The sequence below is a fragment of the Podarcis gaigeae genome (assembly GCF_964106915.1).
Source record: "Podarcis gaigeae genome assembly, chromosome: 5".
NCBI lineage: Eukaryota > Metazoa > Chordata > Lepidosauria > Squamata > Lacertidae > Podarcis > Podarcis gaigeae.
Genome location: NC_139681.1, coordinates 21,352,706 through 21,373,872, shown reverse-complemented (window position 1 = coordinate 21,373,872; position 21,167 = coordinate 21,352,706). Strand labels below are relative to the sequence as shown.

At 44.2% G+C, this 21,167-nt stretch overlaps 1 protein-coding gene and 1 long non-coding RNA gene across 4 annotated transcripts in view; one reads left to right on the top strand and one right to left on the bottom strand.

Annotated features, from left to right (window-relative positions):
- LOC310845360 (heparan-alpha-glucosaminide N-acetyltransferase-like) overlaps window positions 1-21,167 on the bottom strand; it is a 168,492-nt gene that overhangs the window by 83,443 nt on the left and 63,882 nt on the right. The gene's annotated exons all lie outside the window — the stretch shown is intronic.
- Window positions 1,818-19,986, top strand: LOC310845461. Its single transcript, XR_014564770.1, has 3 exons — window positions 1,818-1,898; window positions 2,782-2,832; window positions 19,069-19,986. It is a non-coding gene; the product is annotated as an uncharacterized lncRNA (long non-coding RNA).

Sequence of the window (21,167 nt, the reverse complement as noted above, 5' to 3'; positions counted from 1 at the left end):
GAGCTCCCCTTGGAGAGCTAGGTAGGCCAACATTCTAACCCAGTGCAAGGCAGGGTCACATGTTCGGCCTTGACAGATGGTCAAGGAAAAGCAGATGGGATGGAAGGAACAAGGACCGCTGATAAAGAAAATGGATAGAAACTAGTTGCAAAAAGTGATGCCTGATTGCTGCTGCTGCTACTGCTGCAAGAAAGAGGAAGTATTTATAATAATTAGAATAATGGGAAGCAGGGAACAAAACAGGACATTCATTCACTTCTGTACATGGAGAGAGAGGAAATGGTAACTCATAGCAGGCTACTGTTGTAGCGCAGTAAGGAGGCTAAGGAAGAAGCTGTTCCTAGAGCATCCCTCAATACTGTTTTCAGATCAGGCTCAATAGCGCCCAACACAAGCACAAACCTACGGTAATACCAATACAGACATAGCACTAAGGTAAATTGAGTCTTTTAGACTGGCACCAAATGATTTTAAATAAATAAATAAAATAAAATACAGTGTGTATGTAGCTTATTATTTTTGTTTGATTCTATGTTACGTATTTTTATGTTTTTAATACAGGCAACCCCTGATTTGCACAGCGGTTAAATTATGCCCCTGCCATGCTCCCACTCCCAGTCTGCCCCCTTTTCTGGCCACTTCCAGATCACTGCTATGCATGCATGTGCAGTCGCGCACAAAACTAATGCACATAAATCGGTCATTACCTGTATTCTAAACTGCCCTGTGATCTTCGAGTGAAGGGTGGTATAGAAAGTGAATAAATAAATGAAGTAATATCAGTTAATCCTTCTGCAGTAATGGGAAGAATGAGCTGCAGAAATACTATTTTGGACTACTGGTATTCATGATTTTATGCAGCACTATCCATTAGCATGATGCATAAGTGTGGCCCCAAGGACTGACAGTGTAAAGTTTGATAATGAGGAGGAACAAAGGCAACAAGGTATGAATGTGTGCAAATAGTCTTTTAAAGCAGTTTCTTCTACAGAAAAATGTTCATTTCCTTTTCAACAGCACATCTCTTGGGTTTTAGCTATAAATGCTGCAATTATTCCAAGGGGGGATATGATTCAAAATTACAGCACAGCATTCCAAAAGTACTTTGGTTCTCACCTCAAAGGGCAAAATGAAACAAAGCAGTGATACAGAGCAGGCCAACCAACCTGAGATAAATGTACTTTTCCCCAGAGCTGTGAAATAAAATTAACTCTTGAAAGGGAGTTCACTAACTGTGACCCAGTGCTAGCAATTTATGGGTCAGATATTTAACTCCTGCAAAATTACAAACGCTCCTCTAAAGTGAGCACTTGATTCTTTTAGGAAAATCAAAACTTCTCGCTATGCAAACTCTAAGGATCCCATTTTAATAAAACAACTCTACCAGTTCAGAAAGAATTTGATCCAGTGGGTGCCTCATCCCATTGTCCCTCATTTCCTTTGGAAGACAGCAGGCAGGTGGAACCAGGCCAAAATATTCTGCTTCTTCGTATGGCTATAGCACCAAAAACTAATTTCCAGAATTCCTTGCCAAGTCATGAATTAGGATTGGAGAACCTATGGTTCACCAGATGATGGACTCAAATGCCCATCAACTCCAGCCAGCATTGCAAATAGTCAGGATGATGGGAGTTGTAATCTGGAGGGCCTCAGGTTCCCCATCCCTGTCATAAAGGATGACGGGGATTAACCCTTGGACCACACACTCTTGCATACATCTGGGAAGTGTCACCCCATCAGCCTCTATGATGTCACATGGCCTTCTGGGACACACTGTTTCACTGACACTTTGAAACCAACTGGCCTGCTTTCTCTTGACTACTGGAGACTAGTGCAGGGTCCAGACCCTCCCCATATTATGTGCTGGGAGACTGAAAGCATTGAATTATGGCATGTGAGTATGGAAATTAGAGATTGGGCAGTTATTGGCTCTTGGCTCCCTATTTTCTGGACAAAATTTAAGATGCTCGTGATTATCTAAGGTAAAGGGTAAAGGTACCCCTGCCCGTACGGGCCAGTCGTGTCCGACTCTAGGGTTGTGCGCCTATCTCACTTAAGAGGCCGAGGGCCAGCGCTGTCCAGAGACACTTCCGGGTCACGTGGCCAGCGTGACAAAGCTGCTCTGGCGAGCCAGCACCAGCACAGTACACGGAAACGCCGTTTACCTTCCCGCTATAAAGCGGTACCTATTTATCTACTTGCACTTAAGGGTGCTTTCGAACTGCTAGGTGGGCAAGAGCAGGGACCAAGGTTTTAAGATTTAAATTTAAGATTTAAATTTAAGATTTAAATTTAAGATTTAAATTTAAGATGCTCGTGATTATCTATAAAACACTAAATGGCTCGAGTCCAGCATACCTAAAGCATCAACTCCTCCCCATTGTCCCACCACAATACATAAGACTGGCCTAGACCATGGGTGAGGTAATCTGTAAGGGACTGCATGCCGGTGGAGGTGGAGATAAAAGTGGGCAGGGCCAGAGGTCAAATGGGTGAAGCCAACCTCTTTTCTCTTTCTGCACACCCACTTCCCCCCATTACTTCATGTAAGATCTTTTTGTTCAAAATGCCTTTAAGTGGCTAGGGAATGGGCAAGAAAATGTTTAAATCAATGCAATTTGGAGATTTTTTTTTTAACATATTAACAGTGCCAATATTACTACTCAGTTACCCAGTGCACACTGCGCATATCATAATCCTGTGCAAATATGAGGGCAGAGGGAACCACTTCTACTCTGCACATCCTAATACAGCTCTGTGTCTCTCTCTTCCTTGTTTCAGAGAGTTGATTCCCAAAGAGTTAACACACTCCAGCCATCATTCAGTCTGCTGGTGAGTGCCTCTGTTTGGTTCGGCAAATGAATTTTATTAAAACCATTACATGCACAACAATGCCACAAATACCCAGGCCAAAGTTACTGTATCTAAAACGTGCTTTCATTTAATCAGGAGACAGCGAGGAGATGTAATGAGCTGAGGCAGAACCTTGCTTTCTATGACTTCTCCGACAGTGCCTACATCCTTTAACTCAGACCGCATCTACCTATTACCTAATATTTGTTCTTGAAAAAGCAGTCACTGAAGAATAATATTCCATTTAATACACCCAAGCTTTTGCTTCTTACAAGCCTGACAGGCGTCACATTTTCCCTGTCTCCAGCTACTTCTCCTCAGCCATTTAAAAACAATGTGTAGTTCTATCTCCGCATCCATCTTGTCTACCCATACAATGGAGATCCTGTAGCTGAATTCCAGAAAACTTATCCTCTGCAATGGGGCTGCATTAATCCCAAGATTCATTTCCTAGACAGAAACTCTCCCCCTCTCTTTTGCAAAGATCACAGACATCAGACTAGATAACAGTAAGAGATCAGTCAAGCACGTTTCCATCAGCAGCTCTCAAAAAAGAAGAAGAAAACAATACACAAATCGCAGAGAAATCTAAACAGTCCTAAAGAAGGATGAGGAGAGTTAAGCGAGTTTTAATCTCAACAGATGGTACAACATGTCGTAATTATTATCAAGACACCTGGGGATTCGTTCATCCAAGGAAGATTAAAATTCACTGGTGTATTGGATGCAGTGGTCCAGCAGAGGGAGAGAAAAATATATAATGTACATTGTTCCGCAAAGGCTTTCACCACAACAGAATTCCAAGGTTCAGAGAAACATTTTTCAATAACCTCTAGGTAATTTCTAAAATTTTATATGTCTTAGCTTGGTCTGATACAGTACAATTAGAAATACTCACATTCTCTGCTATGACTGGAGAAAGAAACCACACAAAATAAGGGATTTGCTGCAAACCACTGCACGTGAAAAACATTCAGTGGTTTATAAAAGAAGACAGGGAAGCCTTCTGAACATGTGAAGTTTTATGGAAACACTGGAGCATCTGCCTGAATGTTCTCACCACTGAAATGGGCCTCATGTTTTTTGCTTCTTTCTTCATCTTAGGTAATGTGTTATATAACCTATCCTCTAGGAAAGGGTGAAATACAAACTCAAATAAAATAAGAATAGACTATTGTACAGATTATATAGTGGAAAGGACCTAACAGAAGCAGAAGACATCTAGAAGAGGTAGCAAGAATACAATGAGGAACTATACCAGAAAGAAATGGATGTCTCGTATACCCCAGGTAGTGTGGTTGCTGACCTTGAGCCAGACATCCTGGAGAGTGAAGTCAAATGGGCCTTAGAAAGCACTGCTAATAACAAGGCCAGTGGAAGTGATGATATTCCAGCTGAACTATTTAAAATTTTAAACGATGATGCTCTTAAGGTGCTACACTCAATATGCCAGCAAATTTGGAAAACTCAGCAGTGGCCAGAGGATTGGAGAAGATCAGTCTACATCCCAATCCCAAAGAAGGGCCAAAGAATGCTCAAACTACCGCACAATTGCACTCATTTCACACGCTAGCAAGGTTATGCTTAAAATTCTACAAGGCAGGCTTAAGCAGTATGTGGACCGAAAACTCCCAGAAGTGCAAGCTGGATTTAGAAGAGGCAGAGACCGAATTGCAAACATGTGCTGGATTACAGAGAAAGCTAGAGAGTTCCAGAAATACATCTACTTCTGCTTCATTGACTATGCAAAGGCCTTTGACTGTGTCGACCACAGCAAACTATGGCAAGTTCTTAAAGAAATGGGAGTACCTGATCACCTCATCTGTCTCCTGAGAAATCTCTATGTGGGACAAGAAGCTACAGTTAGAACTGGATATGGAACAACTGATTGGTTCAAAATTGGGAAAGGAGTACGGCAAGGCTGTATATTGTCTCCCTGCTTATTTAACTTATATGCAGAATTCATCATGCGAAAGGCTGGGCTGGATGAATCCCAAGCCAGAATTAAGATCGCTGGAAGAAATATCAACAATCTCAGGTATGCAGATGACACAACCTTGATGGCAGAAAGTGAGGAGGAATTAAAGAACCTTTTAATGAGGGTGAAAGAGGATAGCGCAAAATGTGGTCTGAAGCTCAACATCAAAAAAACAAAGATCATGGCCACTGGGTCCATCACCTCCTGGCAAATAGAAGGGGAAGAAATGGAGGCAGTGAGAGATTTTACTTTATTGGGCTCCATGATCACTGCAGATGGTGACAGCAGTCACAAAATTAAAAGACGCCTGCTCCTTGGGAGAAAGGCGATGGCAAACCTAAACAACATCTTAAAAAGCAGAGACATCACCTTGCCAACAAAGGTCCGTATAGTAAAAGCCATGGTTTTCCCAGTAGTGATGTATGGAAGTGAGAGCTGGACCATAAAGAAGGCTGATCGCCAAAGAATTGATGCTTTTGAATTATGGTGCTGGAGGAGACTCTTGAGAGTCCCATGGACTGCAAGAAGATCAAACGTATCCATTCTTAAGGAAATCAGCCCTGAGTGCTCACTGAAAGGACAGATTCTGAAGCTGAGACTCCAATACTTTGGCTACCTCATGATAAGAGAAGACTCCCTGGAAAAGACCCTGATGTTGGGAAAGATGGAGGGCACAAGGAGAAGGGGACAACAGAGGACAAGATGGTTGGACACTGGTCTCGAAGCTACAAACATGAGTCTGACCAAACTGCGGGAGACAGTGGAAGACAGGAGTGCCTGGTGTGCTCTGGTCCATGGGGTCACGAAGAGTCGGACACGACTAAACGACTAAACAACAACAACATTGTACAGATTAAACCGAGACTGATGAAACGGGGTGTAGAGTCATACAAACCTTTTCTGCTCATGTCTCCTGTGCTGCAGCCTTCTTCAACACACCCTAATTGACATTGTTTATTTACTAACTGTATTTTCACCCTACTTTAAGGCAATTGTTCCCTCCCAAAGTGGCTCACATAAAAAAAAAAGAGAGGTAACCTGCCATCAGGCTTACAAAGTAAAAAGGCAAGTGGCAGAAGGGAAGGGGAGTGGAAGGAAAGAGGCAGAGGAGGGAGATCAGTTCTTCAAGGTCAAAACAAAGTGGTCCACTACAAGTGGGTGTTTATATTCCACTGCAGTGAGGCTGATCTTCCCTTGCTAGATTCTTGCTTGAAGGACAGTTGGGGGCTCTTATTCCATTGGCATGTGGGTATGTGGGTGGGGCCAGAGTCTCCCCCCCCCACCTTTGCTCCTGCTTTTTCAAGGGAACTAGCAGTTGGAGCTGAACTCCTTCTTGGCTGATGGATGAGGCCTGGTTGGTCTCCCACTTGCCTTATAGTCATTTGTGGACAGCAGGGGATAAACAGCCTCCCAGTTGTCCTAGGTCGTCCTCATATTTCCTCCTCCATTCTCAAATCAGGTACTGTATCTCAAATTACCCTAGCTGTGCAGTGATGACTTCCCTATGGCTTCACAACATGCCACTCTTGTAATATCTCTGGCTGCTCCTGCACAAATTTTAAAGCTGGGGTCATTCCCTCCGAGACCTACTGTGGCCCATGGATTCAGCAGCAGAGTGGCAGTTGGTACAAATCCGCTCCACTTCCTAGTGGGGAGGAGTTGCGGTGGACCGTGGCCACCCACTCCCCACCGGGGGCGGGGGACTTTGTCCCCCGTTGCCTGGAGGATCCCAGCCACATCAGAGCCTGGCCAGCCAATCCGCTGGCTGGGGTGTGTGTGGCCGGGGCTGTTTAAACTGAGGAGCGAGCCAGAGGACTTCCTCTTTGGCTCGCTTCATCAATCACCTTCCCTATTTTGCAGGTTAGGCAATGGCCTTGCTATGGACTTCGGTTGGTCGCCTTGGTTGTCAGAGGGGCCTGGGTAGGAATTTTTCCACTTGGCAAATTGGCACTGGCCACTTGGTTTTCGCCTACCTCATAGCAATCATCACAACTTTGTTAGGGTTGCAGTTAGGCATTGTTTGACCTTGTGGGGGGGGGAGGGGAGGTGTGGCCATCACCTCCCCCTCCATGCTTAAGGGGATTCTGTTAAAGGAATCTGGGGGTGTTGATCTAGTCTGAAGCCCAGCTGGGGGCTAGGGCCTTGACACGACCTCAACGGGAACACCAGGGGGAGCTTGAGTTGGTTCGCATTGACAGGGCTCCCCCTACCAGTGGCTTACCCTTACTGGACTTCCTGCACAATGGGCAGGAGTCAGATATAGCCAGGTCCAATCAATGCCTAAGCCAATACTGCTCACATTCTGTAATTTCAATAAAGTTGTGGCCAAAATTTGCCCAATAACATAAACCTAATATCTGTGTCCTTGTGTGAGTTATGTCAAGGCAATAAACAACTATTTTACTTTTAGAAGACAACTGAAGGCAGCCCTCTTTAGGGAAGTTTTTAATGTCTAATGCTGTATTGTTTTTAATATTCAGTTGGAAGCCGCCCAGAGTGGCTGGGGAAACCCAGCCAGATGGGTGGGGTATAAATAATAAATTATTGTTATTATTATTGTTGTTATTATTATTATTATTATTATTCCAACAAGGGGGTGGCTGCAGGGTCTCGACACGCAAGTAAGGATTGTGGGGGAGTGGGGGAGGCTTATAAACTCTTTTGATCCTCCCTGTAACTCTTTTTTACTGCATTTTGAAACATACCACAAACCACCTTGAGTAGAAGTTGGGAATACCAGTGAGGTCCAGTAGTGCCTTCTGGAAGGTGGTGGCACCCTAACTCTGGAATGCCCTCTCCAAGGAGGCCCACCTGGCACCCAATCTTTTGATCTTACAGTGGGGTTTTTTCTAGAAAAAGAGGTGCCAGGACTCACCATGAACACCCGCCTTGCGGGGTGGCATATAAATGTTGTAAATTAATTAAATAAATAAATGCTTGAGATAAATACAGTGGACGCTCGGTTTGCGAACATGATCTGTGCGGGATGCACGTTCGCAACCCACAGCGTTCGCAACCCGCGTCTGCGCACACGTGGGTTGCGATTCGGTGCTTCTGCGCATGCGCAAAGCGCGATTTAGCACTTCTGCGCATGTGTGACCGCCAAAACCCGGAAGTAACCCGTTCCGGCACTTTTGGGTTTCGGCAGTCCGCAACCTGAAAAGACACAACCTGAAAGCGGCTGTAACCCGAGGTAAGACTGTAATCAAATGCACAGACGAGCAAAATCGTGTGGGGCATTGCCACCCAGCACAATCCCCTTGGTGGTGTGGGCAGCACCACTGGGCATGACAACGCAGTTCATCTACTTTATATGTTGCCGGATCATACTGCCTGAAGTGAGTCACTTCAGCCACAAATCTGACACCTGCTGATTCCGCGTTTCAGTTCTCGGTGGCTGTAAAACCTGCTAACATGAAAACCTCCTTGTTTGCCCTTGTCAAAGGCAACTGGTCTGAAACTCTTAATAGGACTAATACACAAATTCTGCATACCCTTAAGAAAATTACTGGGTTGTGCCCAAAGCACTTGGCAGCTCGCCGACTGCAGTCTGTAAGCCATCAGGCATGCTACAAGCTTTGCTAAAACTCAAGTTAATAAATAGGGAAAGGGGGGAGTTTATAAACAGGAAAAGATAATCCAGCACCATTCTGTGATACTATTTCTATTTGTGCAGTGGCATCAGTATTCATAGAACTTACTGAGTAACAACAACAGAGGACAGGCCCCTGCCCTGAGCAGCTTACAATCTAAACTGTGAGAGGAGAGGGAAGCATATCAAATCACAGAGAAAGAGGAAACAGAAAGGCAAAAATAAACCGGAAATTAAGTTTGATCAGATGGATACTCAGCTTTGTTTCAAGAGGAAGAGAAAGGGTGAACTGCACAGGTGTTCTGGAAGGAAGTTCCAGGTACAAGTGGCAGAGCAGGACAAAATCCCATCCGGCAGCTTAGTGCTGTAGTGACGGAGGAATGAAGGTCAATGTCAAGGTGGGATATGCATTGCGGTCTCCGAGTCATGTTTTTAAAGATAATACAATTAAGAAGCCAGTCCTTTCTTGTTGGATTTCACATTCACAAGGTGCACTTTGGCTACTGCTCTTTAGCTTTCACTTGTACAGACTGCTTTCTTCACTTAGCGGCTGAAGCTCACAGAGAAGAATGAACATGGACAACGAGGAGCAGTAAATGCAAAACAAATAGCCCTACATACTTCAAAGCCTCACTGTACAGATGACAGCTTGTTTTTTGTGGCTCCTGCGAGACTCATTCTTTTTCTTCCAGGACCATAACGCTATAAAGCGTCAGGTTCTCTTTCACTCTTAGGGAAGCATTATTGGTTGTTTAAACTAGGAAAGATGGCTGCATACCCGTGTTTTTGCTGGGAACCGCAAGTTTTTCATTCGGCAACTTCACAAACTATTGTGCAGGAGCTGAAGGTTGCTTGAATTTATTTCAAAGTCTTACATGGAACATATTTGGCACATATTTCCCACTAATGCATATGGCTTTTGCAAATACAATAAGTCAAAGTCTTTCACATAGTACCCTGTAATCTCTGCAGAGCAATGAATAGGTAATAAATTAGAGCAGAGGCCAAATGACCTGAATAGCACGTAATGTTCAGTGCCAGGTTGGGGGGCATGGAAGGTATTAACAATGTGAGTTCTCATATGCACCAACAATGATGCCTCCAATACCCATTTTATAAAGGAACCCCACACTCTATTTTCCCTCTCTGCTGGGCTATGGAGAGCCAGCGGTGCACACAGTGTTGAAAGTATCAATGCTAGCAGATCTGGAAGAGGAAGTGGGGCAGAATGCTGGAGCAGGAGAGAAAAGAGTCACAAAGCAAGGGGAGGAAATCTGGAGGCAAAAACCAACACAGGCCAGGGTCTAACCCAGGCATGGTGAACCTGTGGCTCTCTAGATGTTGCCAAACCACAGGTCCCTAAACACTGGTCCTGATGGAGCTGGTGGGAGTATGAGTCCAACAGCAACAACTGGTCAGCCACATGTTCTCCATCCCTGGCCTAAGCTACTGAGGACTGTGGCCAGAAGAGGCTGGAACAGGATACAAGCACTCAGCAAGAACAAAGGCAGTCAAGGGAACAAAGGGAATGGGAGCCTGGGAGTGAAATCAGGGGGGAAAGGAAGGGCAATGCTTAAAATAGTGACTTATTAATACCTAAGACTTGCCTAGGGATGCAGGCGGTGCTGTGGTCTAAACCACTGAGCCTTTTGGGCTTGCCAATCAGAAGGTTGGTGGTTCGAATCCCCACAATGGGGTGAGCTCCCGTTGCTTGGTCCCAGTTCCTGCCAATCTAGCAGTTCGAAAGCACACCAAAAAGTTCAAGCAGATAAATAGGTACCACGCTGGCGGGAAGGTAAATGGCATTTCTGTGCACTGCTCTGGTTTCAGTGTTCCATTGCACCAGAAGCGGCTTAGTCATGCTGGCCACGTGACCCGGAAAAACTGTCTGCAGAGTGGACAAACACCGGCTCCCTCGGCCTGTAAAGCGAGATGAGTGCCGCAACCCCAAAGTCATTTGCAATTGGACTTAACTGTTAGGGGTCCTTTGCCTTTTTTTAATCACTTGCCTAATGCATTTTGATTTTTTTAAAAAAAATATCTTCAGGGGCATGTATAGGTGAATAACGTAATGCTATTCACTCCCCAATTCCAAATGGCAAGAAGTTCCAAAGCAGATGCTACAGAGTTTGTTCCCTTTGGATGAGAGAGCGCTCTACAGACCTATAGTCCCTTCATAATATCTGCTTTGTTTAGAAAGAGACAATCAACAATGTTCCAAGAAGTTTCTTCTCAGATGCAGGAAGAGTCCATAGGGCTATGATGCACCTGACCTATATTCGCCACAATTTCCATTGTTTGCCCAGCTTGTCATAATAGCTTCCATTATGAAAAGGGCAAAGCTCCAGGGTGGAGATGGTGGGGAAGAGTCAGCAACTCGTGTCTGTTCTAGTTATTGGATAGATTCCTTCGTCTGTTATGTAGACTACAGAAGCCTGTATCCCCACCCCCACCCCTTTCCATCTACTTTCAATTTGGGCAACTTGGACTGCTCTAGAGAATTTCTGAAACACCTGTTCTGTGTCCCCCACAGAGATGTCAGGGTGACATTCTATCCTTTCGTTGACTCTCTGGTTCAGCTCTCAATCAGCATGTTATGCATCAGACGTTATCCAGCTGCAGTACATGAGGTTTACCTAGGTTTTTCTTCCAGGCCAGATTTGCCCAGAGGTGATAATGTGAGATCAGTTGAAACCAAGGTGGGAAACCTGTGAAACGCACCCCCCCCTAAATGTTTCTGGACTTCAACTCCCATCAGCCCCAGTCAGCAAAGTCAATGGTTGGGGATGAAGACAGCTGTAGTCCAGTAACAAATTGAAGGTTGTCGTTTCCACCAGACCTGGTTTAAGCTTTACAGCCTGGCTATCCAAAAACATTTCTCTAGCACCCTCTCCTCTCACTTGTAAAATAATGGCTAGATTACATCAACAGGGTGGGTGGATAACCTTTGTGCAATTGTGAAGCATTTTAAGTATTAAGAAGGAGGTGGGCTCATAATCAGGTGGGGAAGGGGAACTCTCTCTTCGCATTTACTCTCCCAATACCTTCTTAAAAGAAACATGCTGTGCTGGAGCTGTTCCAGGGAACATTCAGCCAAATCCATTTGGAAATGGCTTAAGGCAAAGGATGGAACCTGGACGTTTTGAGGCCCTGCTTAGTAATTCTATCCTAGCCACATAATGAAGAAGGGCAATCCACCTAAGTAATCTTGTATTTTGCTGTCTTGAGCTGTCTTTTGCCTGTTTCCTCTTTGTGTCACAGTTTTATCAGTCTGGGCCCAGGATTTATGAAATATCCTGCTTCGATTGTTTGGTTACACGCTTCTTTGAAAGAACGTAATGCCCAGATTAGAGAAGAGGGATTCGGAAATTATGGCTGGAACAGACAGATGGATCTCAGACCTTAAAGCCGTTCTTCCCTACAGCTGGAGTTTATGTTGGACATCCAAGCTGACCTGGATAAATTTGGTGGTGGCAGTTATAAAATATTAGCAGTTGCCAATAAGTTAAAATACATATGGGCTAAGAGTGAATGATTTCCTTCCTGTGCAACCACAGGTTTGAAAGCAATAAAAAGGAGGGTAGGAAACCTCCAATGTTGTGTATACATTGAATGTAGTAGATGTCATATCTGAAGTGCTCCCATTGGTAGGCTTCTTATATATGGAAGTTACGGTCCTGAAGCACCTTTCTTTCTTAAGACATTCAGAAAGGCTATGTGACTAATGATAACATATGTACAAGTGGAGCCTGCAAGAAATGTTGCTGTACAGTATATCCTCACCCCCTAACACAGAAGCAGGGAATGTCAGTCCTCCTTTGGGTCAAATGCAGCCCTCCAGACCTCTGCATCTGGTTGTCAAGACTCTGTACAGGCTATACCCCTCACTGACCCAACTGTATGCTTTTGTCTACCAATTTTACCTGGCTGGAATGTCTTCTTGACCTGTAATAATACCCTTCCTCATCTGAATGGGGGATGGAGAGTGGTATAAGTCTGACCACACCCCAGAAGACTCCTCACAAAGGAATGTGACCCTTAGAGCATGGGTGGGGGGTCTTTTTCAGCCTAATAGGAATGTTCCAGCCAGCCAACCAACCAGCTGTGTCTTCCTCCAGCTCAAAAATACCATAACCTGTTGAGGTGCAAGGAAATCAATTCACTCTTCCCCTCTTTGGGTTTCCATTTTCCTTTCCCAGTTAAATATTTTGATGCTCAACCTGAAACCCTTTGAAAGGATCTAACCTTCACATAGCAAAGTGCTTGAAGGCAGGCACCAAAAATCACTAGCTAGTATTACGGCGTTAAGACTTGAAAAAAGCCAGCCTTTGATCCGAGCACATACTTAACTCTCAACATCTGAGGAATCCCACTGGAGTTAAAAGTTTAAACACATATGCGGTGGTTAATTGCTTTAAAAGGTCAAGACCTTATTGTTTCACAGCAGGAGTACATCTCAGCCAACACACGGGTGTATTTCACACAGTGACATAAGCACAATACTCAACTTGCACGCTAGTCATAAAAATTGATCATTTTAAGCCTCCCCCCCATTCTACCCCTCAGTTAAACAAGTCTTATATCAACCAAGCCAGCTGTCATTGATATCCACTATCCAGTCCCAGTGGGAACCTTTGAACATGAACCAAAGCAGCTGCCTTCTAGACAAAACTAGGTGATAACTGCCTATACCAGAATGAGGTTCTAGCCTTAGTTCCATTGTCAGTTCACACATTTGTGAGTTTTTATATCTGAACTTAGTATTTTGGAAAAGTGTGCCTACTTTGAATGAGTCAAACGCAAACATGTATCAAGTGGCTACACTCTCTCAAGATTTTGTGGTGTGACTCAATTGTTTATCAAAACTTTAGGTTTGTGCATTTAAAGTGGATTAAAGCCCTCAGTTGCCCTAGCACAACAAATCTACTTTATTAAAACAAAAAAACAGATTTTTTTGCAGTTTGGAAAGTGACAAGGAAATGTACTGAACAAATGACAAACAGGAAGAACACCCCACAAGCAAATCGGGATGAATGCTCGTTGTTGTACAACCACCCCACAAACATCAGAACAAATGCTCAATAAATAAGTTAGAATTAGCTACAGCTCCCTTCCCTGTCAGCTAAACAGCTGGTTATAAACCTAGTTTTTTGGCATGTACGTAGTTTGTGAAGAGGTCTTGCACCCATTGTTTCTGAAACCTCAGTTGTTACATTGGTTAGCAACAATCCTCAGACTAGCACAAAAGAGCAACCGTGGCGACTGTAAAGTCTCCTGATTGGTCCTTTCTACATCGCCACTTCTCAAGTTCCCTTACGACATCCTTAGACTGGAGTCTTAATGCTTAAGCTGCAATGAACCTCAGATCTTCTTTTCTGCCAGATCTCTTGTTACTTTCGGCTGTGCTAACACTTCCAGTTCCCCAACATTTGCTGCTGGATTAAACTGTCCCAATTTGCAGCAGCAAAGTGGTGGAGTTCAGTCTGCTTCCCTCCCTGTTCAATTCAATGGGAATGCATGGAACGCTCAGAAGACTTAACCTGATGGCCAAGCTCCATCAGTGTCCATGGAGGCTTCCACCATCAGCTTCCGAGAGGGGAATTTTTGTCACAACCATGTTAGGGAGGGGGATATGGTTAAACCCCCCCATGAGTTTGGGGGAGAGTAGGTTGTACGCTGAGACCTTTCTAATCCAGCAAGTGTTAAAATTTAATCAAGGATTCAAATTCCTGGAATAGCCATCAAGAGAACAAAGGAAAGGGGCTCTGTGCAAGGCAGAAAATGGGTGAGGTCCCCTCCTTCAATTTGTGGGCAGTTAGAAAGACAAAGGCAGAGCTGAGAGTTGAATGATGTGAGCTAGAAGCCAGCAGCAAAGCTGAGAGTCAGAGAGACAGAGCAATGCTCGATTTCTATTTGAATCCAAGGCCATAACCTTTGGGGATGTTAATGCTGTGAACCCCTTCATCACTGGCTCAGGTTGCATATATGTGTAAATAAACCATATATCATATAGACACCACAATCTCTGCTGTGATCTTGTGCCAAAGGAAATATGAACCCTGAGTAAGAGCCCAGAGATGGTTATTCCGCTGTTTTAGTAGCGTTTTAGCATTTTGCAGTTTGAGTTAATTTTTTGTTAATTGCAAACCACTCTTGATTTTCTTGGAACTGAAAAATAGAGTATCTGATTCCTCAAATCAATGCCAATATTGCTGACATATATAAAGCTGCTTATGTATATTTATATGTATTTTCCTAATTTTAATAGGTCCCATTCAAAAAGTAAATTAAAGGTAGAATGGCTGTTAGCCTCCAATTTTAGCAGCTGAACATTCTCACCTCACTGCATAACAGGGGTTTTTAATGGAATTACAGGAAAGTAGCAGAAGAGTGCTGCTTGGTCTCAGACCTCTATAGCTGCTTCTTTTGACACAGCTGAGTACGTTTCCATACCTCCTCCTGCACTTGGTCTCCCCCAATGGGAATAAAATAGATTGACTCTAATAGGTTTTAATGTACAATGATTAGCTCATTTATAAAAGATTTCTACCAAAGCCTCAATTATTTAGATGCAGATCAAGATCAAAAGAGATCAAAGCATATCCTGAACCTGTAGGAAAAATCAAGATGTTAATTAAATGAGGAGAAGATCAATGGACTCTAACCTCATCTATATGATGCAGGAGGAGGAATGTATTAAAATTCAGGACAGCCAGGACACTAGCACACAGGAGAATGCCATGCTGGCTGCGCAGTGCTGCTTTTTGCTATATGAAAAGGCATTACATCAAGTCATGGACCTTGACTCATGATTCATTACCCGCCACAACCAGATGACATCTGACCCACAAAGAAAGATTAATACAACTATTTCAGCCGCATGTTTGTAAGTGCATCCTATGCTGAAAAAGTCAAAGTAGTAATGAATTATGACACGTATGTCACATGACATGTCAACAACCCAAGATTCATATACTGGGAAGCCTAAATAACATCGGTGCAATCTAGTCCTTAGGGTCATTCAAGCCCAGTGCTGGAAGTCATTTTATCACTACCTGCCACTTTCCAGCAGCACCATTTGCTATGGCTGAATAGACGCAGCGCACTGCAGGGTTTTGTTTTCTTTCACCACTGGGGTTCATGTTGATGAAATCACCCCCAACTGTAAGTACATTGGAAGTCAGCCTCTAAATCAGAGCTGAGTGGCAAGGAGTTGCACAGGTTACCCTTTTCAGCCTGAATTTGTTACACAGATGGCACACATCTGGCTAAAACTGCCTAGTCAGCATACAGGTTGCCAACTCCCTAAGTCAGTGAGAAGGCTGATTATACTGCTTTGAGGTTTTTCCCTACAATTTATCAGTGTGCGCATTTTATGAGATAAATAAGCACAGCACTAGCAAAACAGCCGCCAATGCATATGGAAAGGGAAGGCTTGTTTAGTGCAGGGACGGGGGTGGGGGTGCAATGTGTCTCAATGTACAGTACTCTTTGCAAAGACACCTGAGCCTCTTTCTCCCACGGAAGCCGCACCAGCAGGAGTCAGCCCATCAAGACTGCTTTGCCCACTCTGAGGAAACACTGTTTGACATTTACCATCTAGCTCAGGGCTAGGGACCCTTTTTCTGCCCAAAAGCTGCATTCCTTGCTGGGCAGTCTTCTAGGGGGTCACATGCCAAAGATGACCAGGGTCGTCAGAGGCAAAAGCAGACATAGTAATAAATGCAAATTTTACCTCTGCACAGTGGCTGATTTCTGCAGATGTTCACAACCCCCTCCCTAACCTCCATCTATGGGGCATTGTCAGAGCTCAAGGACACATTCCAGTGTGGCTCAGAAATGTCCCCAGGGCTAGATACTGTTTGGCTCCAGGCCCAAGGTTCCCCCATCCCTGAGCTACAACATCTGGATTGAGCTGGAAAGCTCAGTTGGTTAGAGTGTCTGTCTTGAACCATAGGGTACACCCATCACCAGGATCCTCTTCCTCCTCCCCATTGTCCTGCCAGTTTATGACAACATGGCGCTCATAATGCCAAGGTTGCAGGTTCAGTCCCAGTGAGGGACAGCTGCATGGTTCTGCATTGCAGGGTGTTGGACTAGATCATCCTCAGGTCCCTTCCAACTCCATGATTCAAAATGGAGGACAGACTGAGGAGTTTGTGGCAACATTTGAGGGAGCTGAGATGCAGAAATTCTGCCCACCTTCCATGCCTGCCTTTCAATGCTGCTATGTTCATTTCTAATGTCTGATGATCCTACAGCAATTTATATTCTTAGCATCCACGGTCACTGTTAGGAACTAAAGCATCAGTGCCAGGCCCACATATCACAACCTATCCTTTAGGTCTCCATTAGGTCCTTAGATAGTTCCCCACCCTAAGCCATCTGAGATGGTTTCAGATGCTGCAACATTTCTAAGGTAGGAACCTTCACTCTTGCAGAGGTCCAGTGGCTTGGTTTAGTCTGAACTTTATTATCCCAGACACACACAAAAGGCAAAGTGGGAAGATCAGGGGAAAGCTCACATTTCTACTGGACACTGTTTGCAGCTCAGTAAGGAAGCCAACATCACAGTGTGTGCAGCATGCCACTTACTGGCATTGTAGCAAAGCAAGCCAAAGAACTGATGGCAGTTACACAAATCTTGGAACCATAAAAAGGGCAACAGATAAAGGGAGGGGAAATGATTTGTTGAGAAATAGAGAGAGGTTCCAGAGGGAAAGAAGGCCTCGGGGAGAAAATGAAAGATCTAATTATTTGGTGAAGCAAGGAATATTAACACATCACTCATGTTTAGCATTAGCAATCATGAGAGTTCCACATCACTGCATTGTACAGCACGAAGCCGGAACCTGTTGAGAATGATAGATATATTCGGTCCTAGACAATGACAGTGTAGAAAACAGATTTTCATTAAGCAAGTGGGAATATCTGTAGATTTCCAGCTATACATCTGTCTCATCAACATAATGCATAGAGTGGAGTGGGAGACTCTAGTTGATCAATGTGCTCAACTAGGCCAGTTGCCCTAAGAAGATCTTTATGGATCACATTTAAAGCATTTTAAATATATGTTTGTAAGTGTTTTAGAAGAAGAACCAGGCTAGTACAATCCATAGTCTTGTATGACTGATAATGTTGCCCACTAACTAAATAATTTTAGTTGATTAATCATCTGTCTTGTAACCAAGCAACAGAGGAATTGATTCAGCATTGACTCGTTGTACCTATAAGGCTGGGACGCAGGTGGCGCTGTGGGTTAAAGCCTCAGCGCCTAGGACTTGCCGATCGAAAGGTCGGCGGTTCGAATCCCTGCGGCGGGGTGCGCTCCCGCTGCTCGGTCCCAGCGCCTGCCAACCTAGCAGTTCGAAAGCACCTCCGGGTGCAAGTAGATAAATAGGGACCGCTTACCAGTGGGAAGGTAAACGGCGTTTCCGTGTGCGGCTCTGGCTCGCCAGATGCAGCTTTGTCACGCTGGCCACGTGACCCGGAAGTGTCTCCGGACAGCGCTGGCCCCAAGCCTCTTAAGTGAGATGGGCGTACAACCCCAGAGTCTGTCAAGACTGGCCCGTACGGGCAGGGGTACCTATACCTTTACCTTTACCTTTACCTTTACCTACCTATAAGGCTATTCAAATGCAGCTACATTGAGCATCAAATATGTCCCTGAAGAAAGGCTGAATAGCCCCAAATATTTTTGGATTTGGGTTATTATAGAAAAGTATGTATTGTGCCTACTTTTTTTTAGTTGTGTTTACATAAGGTTTTGGTGATACTGCTCTATTTTATGGGTTGGGATCAAGTCAAGTCTGCCATTTGTAACATTAAAATCCAAATGGAAGCTAGACCTGGATATTATTATATGAAATGCCCTATAGGCTTCAGATTTGACCAAAGGAATTTTTGTATATTTGGATGCCAAATGTACTAGTTGAGTATTTGGCAGCCTGTTATACCAAGGGGGGGGTTATGCAGCAAACGTTTATAGAACATTCAGTTTTTGCATCATTTTAAATCAGTGCCTGCTCAATATATTTTGATACCAGAAGGGAAAATTCAAATGACCTCCCTAATGATAACTGAAATGGAGCAGAATCTACTGGAAAGGAAGGACAAGACAAAGAGGTTGATAAAATTATGCTTTGTGAAGAAAATGGGTAGAGATAAATATTTCCCCTTGCTCATCTAAAATGACAAAATGGCAGGGGCTTCAGAACAGGCAATGTGAACTCTTACATTCTGTAGTTTTAGATTGGAATATCCTACCCTGGGATGTGATGATGGCTGCCAACTTGGATGGTTTTAAAAGGAGATTAGACATATTCGCACAATGGCAGTATATGACCTACACGATCAGAGGTACCATGCCTCTGAATACCAGTTACTGGGGGAGCAATAGCGGAAAGAGTCTAATGCCTTCTTACCCTGCTTATAATCTTTCAAAAGGCAGCTGGCTGGCCACTTTGGGTAACAGGATGCTAAACTAAAGAGGAATCACCAAATCATAGAACTGTAGAGTTGGAAGGGTCCCTGCAATGCAGGAATCTCAACAGTCTGATCCATTCACAGGGCTCTTAAGTTCTCCAGAGGTTCTTCTAGCTCAAGGCTCATTGATATGCAACTGCTATGTTTTTGTTCATTTCAGTGGCGCCTGAGCCAGAAACCTTGGTGACTCACACAACATGGCAAGATCTGTCTTCTACTCTGCTGCCCTTACCCAAAATCCACCACCAGAGGAAGTTGCTTCACTTTGCCTAAAGAAGAATATGACCACCTTTGCTTTACATACTGTTATGCCTTATTAAGAACTGCCATGGACATGGCAAGGGAGAAGGTTAATTCCATCCAGACGCCAGCTGGGAGGCATCTAACTGCCATCAACGTAGTTCTATCAAGTCTGATGGAATAATGCAGACATTATCACCAGCTCCGCTCCTGCAGCTGATCTGGGAGAAAGACTGCTTCTGGGGTGAGACTCCTTTTTATCAATGGCAAGGCAGCCAGAACAACCACTGACATTGACAGGGAGTTGTTGCTCTTGTAGAGACAGAATCTGCATAAGTAAAACTATCTATATAACTGCATTATAAGAACTGTAACTTTAAAAAAAAACTTAGCTTGCTTTTCCTTTCTCCCTCCCATTCCTTTTACCTCATGTGCCATGTCTAGATTGCGAGCTGGAGGGCAAGGACCATCTTAGCAGAGTTCTGTAAGCTGCTCTGAGAGCCTTTTTGGCTAAAGGGCAGGATATAAATGCCATAAATTAATAAGACCCTTTTGCTATCCCTTTGGGAAAAATATGTCCTAAAGCCTCATTTCTTTCCTGAGTACATGTTTGCTTAAATCTTGTTTTCCAAATGGCATAACATTATCTCTCACCTTAATTACAATACATGGTGGTGACAGCATTAGCTTTGCACCATCTCCTCCCTGGAAGAGCATGCAGCATCAGATGCCATGAAATGCAATTAAGTGTCGCTCAGGCAGCCAGACTGGGCTATATTGGCTTGCTTTTCCTTCAGAATCCACAAGCAGCTCATTGTAGTAGCTACTCAGCCAGAGCAGGCTGATATCTTTGGTGACCTGGCAGGCATGTGGGAAGGGAACCAAATTGCCTCCTAACCAGTTCATGACCTCTGTGCCTTTTCATTATATAGGATCCCAGTTAGCAGCTACTTAGTAGGAAGCCACCTAGGAGAAACTGTACATTTGCTTGCATGCATGCAGACTAAACAGAAGAAAAACAAGCATGTCACATCACTGCTAGTAAATAAAAGGTCAATGACCCCTGGATGATTAAGTCCAGTCAAAGACGACTATGGGGTGCGGCGCTCATCTCGCTTCAGGCCGAGGGAGCCAACGTTTTTCCGCAGACATCTTTCCGGGTCAGCATCCAGCATAACTAAACTGTTTCTGGTGCAACAGAACACCGTGACGGAAGCCAGAGCACACGGAAATGCTGTTTACCTTCCCGCCGCAGCAGTATCTATTTATCTACTTGCATGGTGTGCTTTCGAACTGCTAGGTTGGCAAGAGCTAGGACAGAGCAATGGGAGCTCCCCCCTCCTCATGTGCACAGATTCAAATGGCCAACCTTCCAATCACCAAACCCAAGAGGCTCAGTGGTGTAGATCACAGCCTCACCCGTGTCCCCATCACTGCTAGTACTGAGGTAGGGTAGCATGGCGTTGAAGAGAGTGGACTGTGAGCCTGAAGTCCTTGGTTCAAATCTTGCCTCGCTATGAACTCCCTTGATTGCCTTAGACAAACAGCAGTCTCACCCTACCATATATTTAAAGCACTCTTTTACCACGCTTCAACAGTCATGACTTCCCCAAAGGAATCCTGGGAACTGGCTTGTTCAATATATGCTTGATCACACAAGCATGCATTGTGCCAAACCTGGAAGTAACCTGAAAACGTCACAAAAATATCACAAAAGGGCTTTTCCAATGGTGTTTCAAATATACGTGATTTCACTGACACACACAATGCCTCAGAATATAATCCCTCCATGTAAATGGGGGTGTTGCCTGTACCCAATGTACCTCTAATGAATTCTGCACCTTCTTAACAGCATAACTAGCTAAGTAGTTAATGTACTCACAAGCTCCCTCTACCAGCTACTAGACATTAACTCTGTCCTTTAAAAATGGCGGTGTAGAATAGACACAATGGAAAATATCACTGTATCTAAAATGCAGTATCTTGGCTTGGCTCCATTTCCTATTGTTGTTTACATAT